The sequence below is a fragment of the Amphibalanus amphitrite genome, unplaced genomic scaffold (genome assembly GCF_019059575.1).
Source record: "Amphibalanus amphitrite isolate SeventyFive unplaced genomic scaffold, NRLGWU_Aamphi_draft 000008F_arrow, whole genome shotgun sequence".
NCBI lineage: Eukaryota > Metazoa > Arthropoda > Thecostraca > Balanomorpha > Balanidae > Amphibalanus > Amphibalanus amphitrite.
Window position 1 is genome coordinate 571,873 of NW_024881504.1, and position 20,219 is coordinate 592,091.

A 20,219-nucleotide genomic window follows, 5' to 3' on the forward strand; every position below is an offset into this window, starting at 1 on the left:
TGGAGCTTTTCCAGGGAAGGTGTAGGAGCATGATTGGAGGCGCTCAACCAGACGGCATAGGAGGGCACGGTTTCTGAACGCGCACTGATGCCTGATTCAAGCCACACTGTCTTCATGCGGGGCGGCGCGCTACTTAAAAGTTCCTAAACGAACGGGAAGTGATGCCGATAGAACCTTCAATCATTCTGGGCTAACGCTTATGACTTGGAAAAAGTCGCGATCCCTATTCAATCGAAAACCTGTGGGGCGTGGGCTCTTGTTCAGCAGGAGGTGTATGAAGAGCCACCCGCCATCAGCACTGCTCAACCGCAGGCACAGGTTTAGACGGCGTTGGTCCGCATCAAAGCCAGTGTGCTGGAGAATCCATGTTGGCTGAAATGCTCCAGAACATTCATCACTGTTTTTATGAAAGGTGGCTACAAGCTCAGTTAAAAGAAAAAGTACCAGATTTTTTTTTGCTTTTTAATTACAGCGGGAAGAAAGGTGTTCGGATAATTTCGTTACACCCCCTGTTATGTTCAAATGGTTGCTAAATTCGAAATCAGCTCCAAAAACTAGCCTAGAAACATGTAAAACTCGAAAAAGGAACCGAGGTCATCAAAGGTCATTGAGCTGACCTGACCTTCAGGTGACCTTGACACCCACCCTAATGCATGGGACCAGCATCGCTGCATCATATCACATGTTTCAACGCTTGAAACCACGTGAAGACTGCAACCGCGCGGCTAATGCGAGCCGACATACGCCGAATCGCGATTCGGGCCAAACATGGTCTCGAGAAATAGGTCACAGGTCAAAGGTCATTTGGGTCAGGGTAGGTGTAAAATTGATAAAATCGGGGGCATTGAAAGTTTCGTCGCGATCGGACGGTTTTTACGCGAGTTACTCACGAAAAACCGATAAAGCGCACCCAAAAAGGCAGAAATATGCACATGCGATATCCTATACTGCGAAAAAAGGTGCATCATTTTTTAACGTCGCTGACAAATTGTAATTACCCTGAGCTCAGGCAAATGTATGGTAGAAAATCCCCCAAGTGAAATACACTACGGCGGAAATAAAATACCCTACGGCGGAGCTCGGTTGCAATTTGTAAATACGCAGGCCGGTCAGCTCTGGCGTCACGGCCCGTGACGACCGTCACCGCGGCGGCAGGGGAGCGTCACGGCCCGGCGCCCCGGCCGGTGAATCGGGCCACCCGGCGCCGCCAGACGGGCGGGAGCGCGGGACAATTACCCACTGCCCACCGCCGCGGGCCCACGATACAGGCCAGTGATAGAGTCGCTGCACCAGTCACACCGGGAGCCATCACTGCCATCAAAACCATCAACACCAGCTCCATGGTCAACCCTGGCCGTCAGCCGGCAACAGCCCGACGTTGTTTGACGAAGACCGTCTCAATTCAGTGCCGTCAAACCCGGCGTGGTCAATTAGTCAGCGACAGCGCTGTCAGATTTCTGAATAAGATTTCAATACTCCGATTATCTCATGACTGATGACATGTTGTGAACCGAGACGCATGTAAGCCACCGCGAGGAAAAATAGGCCACACCACGGGAAGGAAACGCTCTAAGCACTGTATACCACACGCAACTCAAGTTGGGCGCCAGTAGTTCGGTCCAGGTCTCTCTTACACCCCGAGGGCCGGACTGGGAACAGAGCCGGGCGCGGGACCCTCAGGGATCGCTCGGCCGGGGGCGTCGGGCGCGGCCAGCAGGACAGTCAGTCGGCCGGCCGGCGCCCCACACACGCAGCCCATGTCACACCGCTGATGGAGTGACTACCGACTCAGCCGCCGCCGCCGCCGCCCCGGGCGCGGCCAGTAGGACAGTCAGCCGGCCGGCGCCCCCCACGCACAGCCCATGTCACACCGCTGATGGAGTGACTACCGACTCAGCCGCCGCCGCCGCCGCCCCGGGCGCGGCCAGTAGGACAGTCAGCCGGCCGGCGCCCCCCACGCACAGCCCATGTCACACCGCTGATGGAGTGACTACCGACTCAGCCGCCGCCGCCGCCGCCGCCCCGGGCGCGGCCAGCAGGACAGTCCGCCGGCCGCCCGGCGCCCCACACACACAGCCCATGTCACACCGCTGATGGAGTGACTACCGACTCAGCCGCCGCCGCCGCCGCCCCGGGCGCGGCCAGCAGGACAGTCCGCCGGCCGCCCGGCGCCCCACACACACAGCCCATGTCACACCGCTGATGGAGTGACTACCGACTCAGCCGCCGCCGCCGCCGCCCCGGGCGCGGCCAGTAGGACAGTCAGCCGGCCGGCGCCCCACACACACAGCCCATGTCACACCGCTGATGGAGTGACTACCGACTCAGCCGCCGCCGCCGCCGCCCCGGGCGCGGCCAGCAGGACAGTCAGCCGGCCGGCACCCCACACACACAGCCCATGTCACACCGCTGATGGAGTGACTACCGACTCAGCCGCCGCCGCCGCCGCCCCGGGCGCGGCCAGCAGGACAGTCAGCCGGCCGGCACCCCACACACACAGCCCATGTCACACCGCTGATGGAGTGACTACCGACTCAGCCGCCGCCGCCGCCGCCCCGGGCGCGCTCATTACTGTATAAAGCCTAATTAATGTCCTCCTCGTCTGCCTATTGTTGGGCACACTGAGAAAATTTAAAAAGGGGATGGGGTGTTTTTGCAGTATATGATGAGTGTCAGACACTTTTAAATGTGTACTTTGACACTTATTACAGTGTCATGAAGCCTGTCATACACGGTTAACCCGCGCCCCGCTGGGGGGGGGGCAGAATCTGCCCCCCTCCCGTTTTTTGCCAATAACTTCTAAACGCGTTACGCCAGCGACGTCAAACTTTCAGTACCTTATCATACATCAATTTGACACGTTCCCTGAAAATTTGAGCAAAATCCGTCAAAAAGTTTTTGAGAAATTGACGTTTTAGTGACGTCATGTTCGCCATTTTCGCTTAAAAAACGGCAAAATTTCAAACGCCGCTATCATCTTCATTTTTAAAGGAATCAAGACGTAACAAAAAGGTTATACGTGATTCTACTTTGTCTATCAAATGGCTATCTCGGTTTTTTGAAACTTTTGGATTTTGGCCCATTTTTTTCAAAAAACTGACTTTTTTGGAAAAATAATTATAAAATCCAAAATTTTGAGTGTATCGAAAAGACCGGAATACATGTCAGAGAGGTGGTCTATGTGCACCTACATACCAATCTTTAGAAGAATCGGTTGAAAATGTGGGAGTTATGACTTGACTTTTGAATGACATTGTATGCAACGAATAATGTCTTGGTAGTCTGAGAACACGTTTTGGGCAATCAGTCGCAGTCCATTCTTCGGCAACTACGGTGCAAGGCCGATACTGTAGAAACTTGCATTTTGTACCCTTGACCTGACCTTGACCTGACCTCTGACCTACTTAAGCAAAAAATTGGGCTCTTAAGATCCGCCTTGTTGAGAGCTTTCGATTGCCGTTTTCCCCGTCTTTCTACGACCATCGGTTCGGAAGTTAGACAGGGGGGCAGAATCTGCCCCCCCCCCCCCCCCCACCCAGCAGGGCGCGTATGGCTGAATAGCCCAGCGGGGCGCGGGTTAAAGGTGTCAAACGCTCCCTGAACACCCATTATTGGGTGTATAAAAACTCCCTTTGGTATGCAGAATAACCACTTACCCAGTTAACGGTGTTCAATTTTTTTTTTCAGTGCAGTTGCGGAATTTAGTATCGGCCTTCTGTTCTCTGTAATTACGGTGACGATAAACAGCGGACGATGGAGAGAGAGCAGGGGCTCCGATAAACTCGTATATCGCCTCCGAGAGGGCCGTTCCATCCCTGCCCGATCCACGCCGGCCCTCACCCAGTCGACCGGTCGTAACCCACTCCAAAGCACCTTCCCAACTCCTTAGGCCTGGTCGGAATCGGCTGCTGTGCTGTTGTCAGCTGAGATCCAAGCCCCTGATTGGTTGAGGTATTGATGACGTATCACACCTTCCCGCGCTGTGACGTCACACCTCTGCTGACAGCCGGCTTTTCGGCTGCTGGGAGAGGGCAGCAGCACTTCAGCCGAAATTCAAAGTGGCTCGAAAGTGGCGCATGTGTAAGTCAAAGCGCAGCTATATAGTGCAGGTGGTTAGTTTTTATATAGGTACGATGTTTTGACGTACCTATTTTGTATTAAATATTTTTCGCGAAAGATAGCAATTATTTCTTTTTCATGGCGCAATGTGCGAATCAGCCTGAAAACAGCACCTACAAATCGAAATGCCAGCACCGCCTCAATTATCAATCCTGTTTTTTTTTTTTCTATAGCCTCGGCAAATAAATCTCAGAAATATAATGTAACGGAAGATAGTCGTTGAAAAAAGCGCGAAAATGCTACCTCTCCTCAAGTCTCAACCCTAACTGTCGAGCGCCATCTTTGGCTGACGTTTCCTGTCAGCCGATTATGAACAAGCCCGTCAGCAGCGCGGTGTGGGCGGGGCTTATTCTCGGCTGACAAAGTTCTGTCAGCCGATTCCGACCAGGCCTCTTGAAACACCCTCTCCCCGTGCTGAAGGAGCCCCGTCGCTGAGCGGCAGGGGGACGCCGCTAAGGTCATCCATCAAGACCGCAGCCAGGTGGGTATATCGGCCGGGCCGGGACGAGGGGCCGACTGACGTCTTTTTGTTGGCGGGCGGGCCGGCGCGGTCGGCCCCAGTGAAAGCAGGGCCGGACGGGTCGGGGTGACTTGGTACAGTTGACGTCATGTAGAGTGGTTCACCTCGTCAATCAGAGGCGCGAGTGGAGAAGCGCCGACTTGGAGTGCTCGGAAACCGGCGGAGTTTGTGAGGGATTTTGGATCTGAATCTGAAGGAAGGAGAGTGAATGTCTGGTGCCTTATTGGTTGTGGAGGGTTCGGAGCATGCTACGGCATTTGTTGGAATGGAGTCAGGAATAAATAGCATTGTTCGCTAAAGTGTGAGTGCAAAAAGAAGACCAAAAGAGACAAGGCATGACGACGTCATTTCGAAAATTTTCTTGACCTGAACTTCGAAACAGCAACAGCACAACACAAGCCAGAGCCACATTTGGCCATCGATTCTACTCACTCGTGGCAGGACGTTGAAGACGAAGCTTCTAGGGTACCCTCGTCTGAAAGGTAGTGGACGGCCCTCCTCGTTCAGCCGTCACCTCGGCCCAGAGACGGCGGTCTGAGGAGACGTCCTCACCCGAGCACCGTGACCACTGGAAGCGCTCGTCGCCGACGCCAGTCCCACTATCTCCTCCAGTTCCGGACCCGCGGACAGTAGAGGCGATGGCACAGCGCGTTAGGCGGCAAAATCGCCCCTAGGCGCAACTCCGCAACACGAGGACACTGACGCACGAGTCGGTCGCTGCGCGGGGACCACATCCTGGGCCGCTATCTGCAGCGGAGGGGCTGAAAACATGTCAGCCCGGACGGACGGCGCCTCGGCCCCGCACCAGTGTCTCCCGGGCAGACACACTGAAAACATTTTGAACACCGTTAACTGGGTAAGTGGTTATTCTGCATACCGGAGTTTTTATATACCCAATAATGGGTGTTCAGGGAGCGTTTGACACCTTTAACCGTGTATGACAGGCTTCATGACACTGTAATAAGTGTCACAGTACACATCTCTCGCCCGCCGAGGGGGGGGGGGCGGGTGCCGCCCCCCATAGGTTTTTTTTCGCGATAGCTCCGAACACGCTGGCGATAGAGAGCTGAAACTTGGCATACCTGACCTTTGATTCAAGCCGGATCTTTTGACACCAACCGCATTTTTGGGTCAGGTCAGGTCACTGACCTATGACGTCATAAGTGAACCTCTGCACGGTCTTCAGATGTCGCAACTTCGCAACGCCCTCACTGCCAGAGGAGATGTTACAGGGAAATGAAACTTGCAGGATCTAGTATCCATTATGAGTCTCACAACTTGTATATCTCGGATTTTTCCTCAAGATCATATGAGGTCAGGTCATTTTCGTGACCTCACCATTATAAGTTAATGGGGAAAAATTCAAACTGCTATTCTGGCGCCGGGAACGATCTCCAACTATCTCAAGCACACAGAATCGTGATTCGATGCACTCCTTGCAAGGTTAGATGCGTCACTTTTGCAATGTTGACCTTGCGTGACGTCATTTATGACGTCATCAAGGTCATATTAGTTTTTCGTCAATAACTCTTGATCAAATTGAGCTAGCGAGTCGGGAAAGCCACCAATGGACTCAGGAAAACCTGCCGAATCGAATGATATGCGACATGACCTCTTTCGACCAACTTCGTGACCTGGGGGTGCTGACCTGACCTTGACCTGAGGTCAACACCCCAAGTTGACCTGACCCGGACCAAAAGTATATCATTCGACGCGCCTGAGCGAGGCGAACATGATGCTGCCAAAATCGGCGCTCTGCGGCCGTTTTATGCGAAGGTATTCACCAAAAACTGAACCGTACCTTGGGGCACTTGACCTGACCTCAGAGGTCACTGGTTGACCTAGGACCTTAAAATCGGGTACCAATCTCTGCGTCTCGTAACGGCGCACACGCTCGTTTTTTCCGCGACGCGCTAGCTCCACCAGGGGCGAAACGGTGAGGGGGGGGGGGTCGTACCCACCCACCCCCCCTCGGCCGGCGCGTATGTAGAAAACCAATAGGTCCGGCGAGGGTTAAAAGTGTCTGACACTCATCATACACTGCAAAAACTCCCCACCCCGTTTTTAAGTTTTCTCACTGCAATATACGATAATACTAAACAATGTTTCATGGCTGCGACAACTGAGCTACATGCAAAACAGCTATCGCAACGCGACCCAAATCGTAGCCACATGAGACTCAAGAAAGGCACGAAAACTCGCCAATTAGGACCTTGTAGCCGCTCCCCGGTGCTCCACCAAAAAAGGACGTGCTCCACGACTGCAGGGTTGTATACGGCTCAATCAATAGCAATCAATTCAATCACGACAAATTTGGGAAACCAATCAAATCAATCAAGTCAGAGCAGTTTTCGGGAATTGATTGAATCGACTCAAACGCGACAATGAAAGGAATCAATCAACTCAATCAAACGACTCAAACCAACACATACATTAGGTTTTTTGCCCCACCAACTTGGAAAAGTGTCCATAGCACTCTGGTGTATGTACCTACCTACCTACCTTCCTACCTACCCACAGAAGAAACATAAAAATATTGTCATTTAAAATTATAAATTGCCATGCCATTCAAAGTTTCTATGTAATAAGGATGGATACCTAGTGATGGACAGGTGGATCATGATATTGAGGTTCAATGGGTAGAATTGGAGCAGAAGTTTCATTTAATGGGTGCAAAATAACCCAGTAGTTGACTCGCCCCTTAACCCAAATCACCACCTTTCACCTAAAGGTTGTCAATTTAATTTTGGCCATATTCCAACTCCATTTACACTAAATATCAGATATTCCGGTTGAAAGTTGGCTGCTCGGATTTTGGCAGTGTTCGTGATTTGGACAATTTACCCTACACCACGTCTATTTTAATGGATAATATGCATCAATAACATATTAACAATAGGGAAATAGAAATAAATATCTTACCTGCATGTGACGGTTTCAGTTAGACAGAGATTGACGGGCAGCCTGAAAAATCTTTCCACACAATATGCATTTGAGGCGTGGGATGTTGTCAGATTGGGAAGGAAGAGATTTGAAGTATTTAGCGGTCCACGACTCTGGACGTGGCATGTCAATGTTAGGTACCTATGTGAAGAATTCAAAACATTTAATTGCAATACAGTTTGAAACTGTTAGGACTGGGGGATAAGGATGAGGATTAAAAATATATTTAAAAGGAAATGGAGAGGACAGGGACTCTGGAACCACAGGATAAGATAAGGACAAAGAAAGTAGAACAAAGAAAATTAAAACGCGAAAACGGCACGGTGCGACTGTGAATAAAAGAAAACGTTTTGCCAATAAGTATGCTAAGCTTTTATAAATCCTTTTTCTACGTGTTTTGATTTTTTTGTAAGATGACGTCATTGATTATCATGTACTATGGTAGATCATCATAAAATAAATCGGTTGTACAACACCAATTTCGTTTTAATTATTATTTCATTTGAAATAAGACCACTTAATAATATTCGGTAAAATATTTTAAGAAAAATGAAATATATTTCATATGTTATGCTTAGGCTCTCAGGAGAAAAGGATCAACAAACGTTCTGCTGCAATTTAAACAATGCAGCAAATTAGCTATTAATTGGCATACGTAAACGTAATTAGCGAGACGAAAACGGCGCTTTTGTTTCAGTTATTTTTTTAGGGGTTTCAGATATTTATAGAGTTCAGTGGGTTGTTTCTGAGGAGATGTGGAGATGTGAATTATTAATTAATCACACTTTATTAGTATATAGGGCCTTGCACTTTCTCATCTGGATTAAAAAAAAAAAACGTTTCCTGCTGAGTGCAGAAAGGTAGGTAGGTGCATCGCCAGGTTCTATCACCAGGATTGGAGCAGTTATGAGTTATTGCAGTTGAAAGTCAAAGTTGGCTGTTCATGTTTAGGCCCTGTTCTTTATTTGGCCATCTACCCCATATTGCAGTTGTGATGACAATTGACAAGCAGTTTTCAGTGTAGTTTTGTGATCTTTGATGTCATCAGTTGGTGTCATTATTTTTCATCAACTAAAACTTATTTGAACTTTCCATTCAATCGACTCAATCATACGAGTCACTCTAATTTTCGGGAATCAAATCAGTCAACCAGTCGCTAAAGTCAAACGAGTCAGTCAACCAGTCATCTCGAAAAGTCAATCGACTCAATCCAATCAACTCAAAATATGCGTTGAAACAAATCAATCAATTCAATCGACTTGATTGGTATACAACCCTGCACGACTGGCTGTATTGCACAACGCCAACACTCGATATAGGTACTCGCCAACACACGCCTTTGCGTGACAATACTTGCCGTTGCTGCGAAAGAACAACATCGTTCAACGCCATGACACTGAAAACGACAACGAACATCCCTAAAACATCGTTTCTGAATTTTACGTAAATAAATAGCTAAATCTATCGGTCTGGCTCAAACTTTCTAACATTGAAACATCGAACATCAATATCAATCAAAAACTAATCAGTACAGATAGATTCTTACCGGCAATTGCGCCCTCGAATGATATACTGGAACTCCAGCTGCACTCGGTGAAGCGGCTCAACGCTCTCCCGTTCGTCACCTCTCTCGTCACTTATCGAGCGCGTTCTCCCGTGCACTCTCCCGTTCGTTGTGCGCTCACACTCGCTACGGGCCTTAGCCCTCCCGCTCGCCACTCAAGTCAGACCAGACTGGTCCCTGGCCGCCGCCGCTCTCCCTCACCGCACTGACCCGGCCCATCGCTCCCGGGCACAGACACCACGTGACCTAGCCTGAGGTCACAGACAGAAACTAAACTAGAGCGCGCAAACAAAGAGCCAGACCGAAACCAAAGAGCAGGGCAGGGAAGGATAGGGCACGGTAAAGGAAACGAAAAGAAAGAAAGGAACAAAAACATTATAACGTAGTCGGCGGCTGCAGACCTCAAATGCTTTCATTTTGACCGTCCATATCACAGAACGGATATTACACGCAGGACGGCCGGAACAGCCAAATGTGGTGAGGGAAACGACTAAGGAAACCGCCGTCTCCGGGATGCACTCAGATAGATCTCTAACGATTTGAATGAAATCGTTCCTTTCAAAGACTGAGTCAAGCTTTGAAGTTACACTGAAATGCAGCATTTTTGCGCGCATGAGCACAAATGACCTTTCTCGCGGGCGAGCGCGAGCCCAGCGCCATCTACAATGTGACCCGAGTGGTAGCCGGCTGCGCCGGGCCATTTCACTGCGCGCGTGTCACCTGAGCGCACGGTTCGATTTGGCGCGACATTTGATTTCACCGCGCGCGCTTTGAGAAGGGCATGGACAAAAGGCGGACCGGCTTGGACCTTCCCTCAGGTGAGCTCTGGTTTTAATTAGAGCGGCGCTTATTCTAGCCGGAGCTAATGAGCACTCCGTATTTTATCTCAATTTAGCATGCCGGGGAGTGGATGCTAGTCGTCTGACAGCGTTGAAGAGCTGATATTGAATTGCGTTTTGCTTTACAAAGATTGGCTAAATTTTCGGTGTCGCCTCACCGTCTTTCTGCTTCCAAGCTCGGTGCAGCATGTAACACCACAGTTATGTGGCTCATCGAACAAGTTGTGTGTACGGTCTGTTTCCGTCCCCGCCTACCGGTTTCCTTCCCCGTCTGTGCCGTGGACGGTCGCCGGCCGCATCAGCTGCTCAGTGCTCATGCCTCGGGGCTCGGCGTTTGGTGCCTGACCGGCGCGGCCCGGACGCTAGTCCGGTCGACCTGCCCACTGGGCCCCCGGGGCATTGACCTACTGACCTCTCTCCTGCATAGGGCGAGTCGCACTGGCCAGATTCGGAGACTGATACCTCAGTGAGTGATGGGCAAATAACTTACAGCCATTGCAGCAGACTGGCATGAAATATTTCGATGGATAGTTAGTGCATATGAGTTTTCCGCCGCTATATTGGCGTCTCGGTGCATCGCCTGCCTCAACCACCTTAGTCCAGACGGCCAAACAATTTGGGCAATGGGAGTCAAAACTTTGGGATAAATTACTCCCTCTGGGCGAAGTAGTAGAGGCTTCTCTCCCGGAAAGCGTCACGTAAGAGCCCGCCGCCCGCCAACCACCTTCATAAATTTTCCGTTTGCTAAACATCGGGGCTAGTAATGTGCATAACCTTTGCAATATGCAAATGGACCCGTACGGGTCGGCGCTATATAATAAATGCTGTATTTATAGCAATAGGAACAGTATAATGCAGAAATTTTCGGATAACGCCCATAAGGATGAAATCACTCGAGCATTGGCGGCCGATGTTTTATATAATTGTCTTTTAGGCAGGCGGCGCCAAGAAAATCGCAGTAGGTCACGGTGAGCAATGACTGCGACATGGCAGCGGTCCCATATTGCAATATCAATCAGCCAAGTTAGATGCATTAGCGTGAAAACCGCGACCGGATAATAGAATACGAATCACATATATTTTATCAGGCTAAGGGAAATTAAATCAACCGCCGTACTAATTAATGCATATAGACGACGCCAAAATTGTTAATTATTATAAGTAAAACCGCAAAAAGGTAGAAAGAATGACAAGCAAATTGATGAATTCTTCGTTTTGCGTTCATAATGCGCTAAATTGCCTGCAGATGTTGCTGCTCGTAGGCGACAGCTTTGCCGCCCACCTTGGGTCGCGCATAGCTCCCAACGGCCCCATCCAGGCCGCAGGCTGGCGGGGTGCCTGTGTTGGTCGTGAAGATTTCCGGCGCTGGGTCATCGGGGAGGTGGCGGTGCGGAGGCCCGACACCGTCATCATTCTCGCCGGCGGCAACGACCTCGCGCGGCCCGATTTTAGGCAGCGTAGCCTAGCCGCCACCTGAGGGAGCTGGCGCTCGGGGTAATAGCGGCGGGCGCTGAGACAGTTATACTGTTCCCCATCCCGCCGCGCGACCAGCTACGAGCCAATGATGTGTTGCCTGCACAGTACCGGCGTCGGAGGCGGTTAACCAACCGCATCCTCCGTGCAACCTCCCGTCGGCGGCCCATCGTCTGCTTCCCTTTCCACTTTCCTAGTGGTTTTCTGGGCGCCGACGGCGTTCACCCGTCAGAGACCGGTTGGCAGGCTATATGGTCATTCGTCTCAGAACACGCTTAAAGTAAGTGAGAAAGACGTGCAGTGATGTCCCTCACAGGTCGTATTGTCACACCCTCCTCCCAAAGAGCAAGTTGTTTCACCCCAACATAACCTCATCGTGCCGCCCCCCCCTAACAGCCCGGCATGCTGTGCTGCTGTTGATCGGAGTTGTCATATTCAACATAAAAATAATAAAGATAAATAATGCTGATATAGTAATAGTATTGATAATACGAATGTTAATATTAAACTAATTATAATAACAAGAATGATAGCAAAAAAAAGTAAAATTGCATGTCGTCTCATGCCCCAAATGCAGTGTCCAATGTCATGGAAGGTCATCTCGTGCCCGTATTCGGTGCTTGGTGTCCTGGCATGTCGTCTCGTGCCCCACCTGTAATGTTCGGTCTTGTTGGCATGTCGTCTCGTGCCCCACCTATAATGCTCGGTCTTGTTGGCTCGTCTCGTGCCCCACCTGTAATGTTCGGTCTAGTTGGCTCGTCGTGTCGTGCCCCACCTGTAATGTTCGGTCTTGTTGGCTCGTCGTCTCGTGCCCCACCTGTAATGCTCGTTCTTCTTGGGCATGTCGTCTCGTGCCCCACCTGCAGTGTTCGGTCCTCCTGAATCCTGATATCTCGTTCGTGCCACTAACGAACAACATAACTAGTGTCGCCTCACGGTTAGAGATGTGGCTCCCTGTTAGCGCTGGTATAGCGTGTTGCCTTGGGAGTGTATAACATTATAAGAGTACGGGTCGCCGGTTGGTGTGCTGGTGGCTGGAGTTGCTACATGAGCAGAATCAGTTATGCAGTTTACAGCTACCTCGTCATACCCAAAAACAATCTTCGGAACACTCGCGCTTTTAGCCTGGTTTTCTGGGGCCGAATGGTGTCCACCCTTCAAAGATAGGGCGAAGGGCTCTGGAAGCGTTCTTACCTGCCCGTGTTAAAATTAAGATTGGGCACAGGCAATGAGCTAGCAGAGGAACATGACACAATTTCTCTTATTGCAACATATTTACCAGCCGTGCTCGCCACCGCATCGCAGACAGACTGTGCTAGAGCACGTCGCCTCGTGTCCCCACTCCCACCAATACCACGTCGTCTCTTGTCCTCACAAATGGCACGGTGTCTCGTGTCCCCTGAACGGCGCGTTGATTCGTGCCACTACCAATCAGGGTATCTACCAACAGCACATCGTTTCGTGCCCATACCAATGGCAGGCTGTTCGTATCCCTATCATAGCACGTTGTATCGCATCTTTAACCATAGCACGTTATCGCGTGCTCCCCACCAATGGCACATCATCTCGTGCCCCAACCAATGACACATTGTCTCGTACCCCACCAAGAGCACGTTGTCTCGTGCAAGATACCTAGCCAGTCACAAATGGGGCACGTCTCTTGCCTTCCCTGCCACTCAAGTGATCATTGCGATACATTCTGCTTTATTAATACTTTGACCTGAGTGAGGATGCCTTAACCTATTTAAAACTAAAATGCATTTAAAGTGTTGCTTAGTGCAGCATTTGGTTAATTGTACCTAGGCTTGAATTACCTACAAGCTGCTCAAAGCAAGACAAGTAATAATACGAGATTCTGTGTTTGGACTGCATCCATCTTCATTTCAGCTTAAGGCACTTTTGCCTCCTTAGAGGCAAACATGATGGGCGCTTTGAGACACGCAGTAAAACAGTGGATCCAATTATGCCTAGATATAGTAATGCATTCAGACAAGGATATCCTGGTTTGAAACAATGTTGGCGTTATTTTGGGTTTTCGGGTCATTGCCTAATCGTGTCCGTTGTGGTTGACCTCGTGCCTCTACCAAGGACTCGCCTTCTCATGCTCTACCAATGAAGGGTTGTTTTCGTGCACCAACCAATAACACTTTGTGACGTGCTCCAACCAATGATTCTTTGTCTAGTGTTCCTACCAATGACTCACACGTTATCGTGTGTCCACATCAATGACACGTTATCTCGTGTCCCTACCAATGACACATTATCTCGTGTCCCTACCAATGACACATTATCTCGTGTCCCTACCAATGACTCCTTATCTCGTTCCCCTACCAATGACACCTTATCTCGTGTTCCTACCGATGGCACTTTATCTCGTGCCCTATTTCTTTAATTACTTCGCAGTGGCCGTCCTCTATCTTTGACCGAAGTCAAAGGGGCTATTCTTGGCACTGAGTCAATAAAAGATGGCGATGAAGTGGGCAAAAGAGCATCATGCCTATATTGTGTCCCTGCCAATGACGCGTTATCCAATCGTCCTATCAAGGACACGTTATCCAAGTTCCCTACCAATGACACGTTATCTCGTACCTCTAATAAACTCAAGTCGCTTCGTGCCCCTAACAGAGGCATATCGTGTCGTGCCCCTAGCAATGGCATGTCGTTTCGTGCCCCTTAACAGTGGCACGTCGTCTCGTGCCCCTTAACAATGGCGCGTCTTCTCAAGCCCCTTAACAAGGGCGCGTCTTCTCGTGCCCCTCACAAATGGCACGTCGTCTCGTGCCCCTAGCAATGCTGCGTCTTCTCGTTCCCCTAGCAATGGCACGTCGTCTCGTGCCCATATCATTGGCTCATCGTCTCGTGCCCCTATCAATGGCTCGTCGTCTCGTGCCCCTATCAATGGCTCGTCGTCTCGTGCCCCTATCATAGGCCCGTAGTCTTGTGCCCGTATCATTGGCTCATCGTCTCGGGGCCCCGATCAATGGCTCGTCGTCTTGTGTCCCTCAGCAACGCATGGTGTCATGGCATGTCGTCTCGTGTCCATCAACAACGCATGAATCTCGTGACAAGTCGTCTCGTGTCCTTCAGCAGGACATGTGTTATAAGGCATGTCGTCTCGTGCCCACTGTGATGTAACGAAGGCTAAGTGTGAGCCCATTTCTGCCGTGCAAGCTCTGAACTCAGTCGTTTACATGGCCCGCAACTCTACGTGATTATCATGTGCACAGTGCAACACTCATGGCCTTCCCTTTTTTTTCATGATTTACTGGAGAGGCGATGCTGCAAATTGACGGCTGGGTCCAAGCCGTGGACCACCTGCAACACGTCAACAACGCGCAGTGTGACCCCGTCTGCTCCTGCTGGCGTGTCTAGCGCCACTGGCCGTCCGGGCATCTCCACGGCACCACACGGCTCACAAGTGGCGGCTGATGGTGGCTCGGACGCCGGTCCCGGCACGGGAAGGGAGGGGCCACAGCGGTCTCTTGGTATCGTCACGCAGCGCTACAGCTGGCCCAGCGCTGGTCCGAACGCCTGCATCGGTGCCAGAGACGCTGGCGCCAGGCCGCTCATCTCTAAGACTCTTCACGCAGCGCTACAGCTGGCTCCAGCGCTGGTCCGAACGCCTGCATCGGTGCCAGAGACGCTGGCGCCAGGCCGCTCATCTCTAAGACTCGTCACGCAGCGCTACAGCTGGCTCCAGCGCTGGTCCGAACGCCTGCATCGGTGCCAGAGACGCTGGCGCCAGGCCGCTCATCTCTAAGACTCGTCACGCAGCGCTACAGCTGGCTCCAGCGCTGGTCCGAACGCCTGCATCGGTGCCAGAGACGCTGGCGCCAGGCCGCTCATCTCTAAGACTCGTCACGCAGCGCTACACCCGGCTCCAGCGCTGGTCCGAACGCCTGCATCGGTGCAAGAGACGCTGGCGCTAGGCCGCTCATCTCAAGAATCGTCACGCAGCGCTACACCCAGCTCCAGCGCTGGTCCGACCGCTTGCATCGGTGCCAGAGACGTTGGATCGGGACCGCTCATCCCCCTAGACTCATCAATTAGCGCCACACCCGGCTCCAGCGCTAGTCTGAACGTTGCGTCGGTGCCAGGAACGCTGACCCCAGGCAAATCATATTCCCTGGACTAGTTTTTAAAACAGCTCTTGGTAGTTTAAAAGCAACAATGGCGCTGAGTTTAGTATATTGATCTGCAGTTAGCCAATGCATTAATTGCAGTCTAGCTGCATTCTCGACAAAGTTAGCAGTGATGTGTTCGCGGGTTCGGTTGGGGGTTGTTGGGCTTTTTCCCTCACCCAAAGACAGTGTGGGAAAGCCAATACATAGACCCGGAACCACACCACTGTCTTTGCGAGCGCGAACCTACGAGAAATGCAGCATTTTTGCGCGCATGAGCACAAATGACCTTTCTCGCGGGCGAGCGCGAGCCCAGCGCCATCTACAATGTGACCCGAGTGGTAGCCGGCTGCGCCGGGCCATTTCACTGCGCGCGTGTCACCTGAGCGCACGGTTCGATTTGGCGCGACATCCACCGTCCGCCCCACCTCCGCCAGCTTTGGCATATGTATCTAGCCAGCAACTGTGTTAGACATACTTGTGCTCTGTGAAAAGCTTTATCATTTGATTGTTTGTGATCGGCTATGGGCTTTTTCCCTCACCCAAAGACAGTGTGGGAAAGCCAATACATAGACCCGGAACCACACCACTGTCTTTGCGAGCGCGAACCTACGAGAAAAAATAATAATGCCTGTGGGGAATTTTTGGGGTATCGGACACCGTTATGACACCCGTGAGGGTGTACGTTCTGCTAACATATATCTCACAGATCTTTATATAACTCCTAATAAACATTCTTAGGGTGTATTTGGAGTGTCAGATACCCCAAAAACACCCATGCAAAGTGTTAACTTCATTATTAAAGGGAGTTTGTGAGGTGTACAAAACTAAGCCAACACCTTTAAGAGTGTCAGTTTGATATTTGACACCTACATAATGCCAGCATTACTCCCCACAATAATTTTACAGGTATCTGGAAGGTGTAGAAAAATCCCATTTACAGATTTCAACAGTGTTTTAGGGGTGATAAACACCGTTCATATTACCGTCGTACTCCCTTGACGACTTTTTGAGAAATATCCGTCGCCCTGGCATGGCATTTTTCATAACGCGGCCTGGCAGGGGGAGGGGGGGTCGATGCGACCCCCCCCCCCTCGCGATTGGCTCCTATGGCATCTAGAAACACCAAATTTGGTAGGTAGGTGGGACCCCTAGAGTTCTCGCCCCTGTGCAAATTTGGTTGATCTAGGTCAATATTTAGGGGTTTTTGGGGGGTATAAATGTCAAAATTTCGCTAAAAACAGGTCAAAAGTTTTTCGCCTATAACTTTTGATCTAATTATGAAAGAGCAAAAAGAAAAGCACCAGTGAACTCAGCACGTCAAGGCACGTCAAATGATGTACTTTTAAGCTTGCTTAATTGTACTTAAAGTTTTTCTTAATTTTTAAGTAAACTTTTATTAATGAATTAAGTTAAAGTTAGCCAAATTGCATCATATCGCATATCATCCGATTTGGCTGATCAGCAGGAACACAATGACACAATTTTTTTCAGCTCTAGCGTCATTATGTGCCAAGTTATTGGCAAAAACGTCATTTGACCTCAGTTGACCTCATTTGACCTGACCCATGGATAAGTACACCAAACAAAGAAGCACCAAGTGACCTGCTGTTAAGTACTGTGGTTTTAACCCATATATGCATAGACGTACATAAATGTACGTCAATTTGAGTTGACCAATGTGTGCCATCTTTATAGAAATAGAGCTAATGAGCCATCAAACGCGGTCGTTCTAAATCATTTACATTGTTAGCCGTCAGGTGAATACCAAAAAACACGGTTCCAATGCATTCAGTGTTGAGTTTCAGACATTCGGTTTGTTGATGCCGCAACGGGAAGATTTTCACCCGTTCAGACGCTCGACCCAGGGTGAGCCAAGTGTTCTTAATTATAGTTAAGTGCTTTTCCCGGATTAGCTTTCGTTGCCAGCAATCTGCTCAAGCATGACCCTAACTTCATGAGTGGTGTCATTATAATGCTAATTTTGCTTACCAAGCAAATCCAAAAATAGTACGTTTCACAAAAACGCACGTACAATAATGTACGTCTATGCATATCCGTTACATTTTGTTTCCCAAACATCAAACACGTTTATGCTTTGGTTTGATGGCAAATGTGAGCCTCAACGATGTTCTGGATCAGGGCTGCGGGAGTCGATGGATTTTCAGTGACTCCGACTCCGACTCCGACTCCGACTCCGACTCCGGGTAGAACTATCGACTCCGACTGACTCCAACTCCGACTCCCGACTCAGCAGCCCTGCCAGGTCAGCGGAGTCGATGGATTTGTCGGTGATTCTGACTCCGACTCCGGCTCCGGTTTCCAAAATCGACTCCGACTCCGGTCAGAATTGTCGACTCCGACCGATTTCGACTCCGACTCCGACTCCGCAGCCCTGTTCTGGATGGCATCAAGGAGCGAAGTCGAGTCGCCGATGTCACGGTCGTCGTCCTAGAGCCGCCGGAAGTTCGCGTCGACACAAACGAAGACTCTAGCGACGAAGAGAATGCTGACCCTGCCCGCCTGACGTAACTGGTCTGAGCCGTAACTGACGTAACTGAGCCGTAAAGACTTAACTGAGCCGTAAAGACGTAACTGAGCCCGTAACTGGTCGCACCCACCGTTTCAACCGGTTCGGGATGATTATGGATGTATTTCACTTCCAAAGCAGCACCAAGCTTGACCCTGATGATCGGTTTTGCAGCAGAGATCCAGAAGCGCCAGTTCCATGGCACGGGTACCATGTGAGGGAATCACCTTCTGAAGGCGAACAAGTTCACCGACATCAACGCCTTCAAGAAGAAGTCCAATCAGACCATCGAAGCATTTACGACTGCCAACAACGGCTGCAGTGCGGCTGTTATCCGCTGGATGGACGTGGTCGAGGATCACGAGTTCCAAGAGGCCATCATGCCGTCACTGGGGAAGGAAGAGCCGGCCGACGCCCCTGGACAGACGCACCTCTCCGAGTTCTAAGTCGAGGGCGACCAGTCGCTCTGCTCCGCTGACCATGCCGGCGACTTTACGTCCGGCTGATGGCCGTCTTTAGTCATTACAGCGGGGCCAAGCGCTCGGGACAGTGTCTGACGTGTACAGTGTGGGACGGGACAGGTGGTGCCATTACGACGACCGACGCGTCAGCTGCGTGGACGAGGCAGACGTCCTGGGCGAAGGTCCCCAGCGGAACGGCTACATCTTCTGTCTCCTCAAGAAGCTCTGCAGTCAGGTAGTCAGCATGGAGCGCGCCGGGCGCCGGACTGTGACTGCCACAGGGGAGCACAGGGTCACCGCGTCGGTGGCCAGCAGCAGAACGCCTCCTGATCGCCATTGACAACGTGCTCTTTTTATAGATCTACTATGTTGACTATTATGTACATGAGACAAGTTTTCAATAGACGGTAAAAGTTGACATAATTGAGTTGTGTTTTGCAAATTTCCTTATTTTCATCATACATGATCTACATCTATTTCCTAATTCAACGTATGAATTGTAACTACCATTTACAAGGGTCTCTAATGCAACACAACATATCATACATCATATTTGACCATACTCGTACAACACAAGTTATTCCCCTCGCCCAGGTTAACGATGACATGACGTCACCCTACCCCCTCCACAACCCCATCCCCACCCCAACCCATCCCTCATACATCGCTTCTGAAGTACGAAAGACGTTAGCATTGTATTAGGGATATCGGATGTATTATTTTAGGACGGCGGCGGCAGACGTCACAATTGTCTTGTTGACACCTGGCATAGACGTACATTTTTGTACGTCACTTTGAACGAGCATATCAGGCAAGCACTAAATGTAAAAACAAAACAGTTGATGTCAGCAGCTTAGTAACATGTTGTTTAACAATGCTAGAAAGTTTCATAAAAATACTCGACAAAAAATTAATTCATGCATATATGGGTTAAAGCACAAAAGTGATAGAACGAAGCGGATATCTCCAGTATTTTCCGAATTTAGTATTTTCCCGTAGGCTTAACATTACGACGTAATGACCTCTAACTGACCTCAGGTCAGTGACCTAAAAAAACCCGAACTATATGTTATACAACTCGGTGAACTTAGCACATCCTGAAAGTTTGAAGGAAATCAGTCAAAAACTGTGAGTTGGACAGCTGCAAAAAGAAAATTGAAATTTGACCATAACCTTGTACCGGTTTTTCTGACCTGGTGACCTGACCCAAGGTCACCTGGATCTGACATTTTCAGGTCATATGTAAAAAGGCTGCCCCATAGAGTGTGCGAAATTTGGTTTACGCTATCTTCGAAAAACCTTAGGGAGTCGCATCGACCACCCCTGCCAGGGCGAGGGATATGCTAGGTGTAAATCGCTTGATAACACCCATGAAGGGTGTCAAAAGATAATGGTAAAACACTTGTTGTGAACATCTGCAGTGTCAGACACCCCTGAAACACCTCAAATAGTGTACGTTCTGCTGATACCGACACCTTAAGAGTTCCCCAGGATAATGTATCGAGGATATTGGGGGTGTTAGACTCCCCATGGATTTTCCGGCTCGATGAATGACACCTATGTAACTTGTCCGCAGTATCCACAAAATTTACGGGTATCTGGAAGGTGCATGGAAAGATTCCGAAAAAAATCTTTTTTTTTTAGTGGCA

At 50.1% G+C, this 20,219-nt stretch overlaps 1 protein-coding gene across 2 annotated transcripts in view; it reads right to left on the reverse strand.

Moving 5' to 3' along the window:
• Positions 1-5,248, reverse strand: part of LOC122379282 — a 50,694-nt gene extending 45,446 nt beyond the window's left edge. The window contains exon 1 of one of the 2 annotated variants that reach the window (XM_043361331.1): positions 5,072-5,248. The gene's annotated coding sequence lies outside the window, so the exon portion shown is untranslated. The remainder of the gene's footprint in view (positions 1-5,071) is intronic. The other variant, XM_043361338.1, reaches the window with a different exon arrangement.
• Between the last annotated feature and the right edge of the window lie 14,971 nt (positions 5,249-20,219).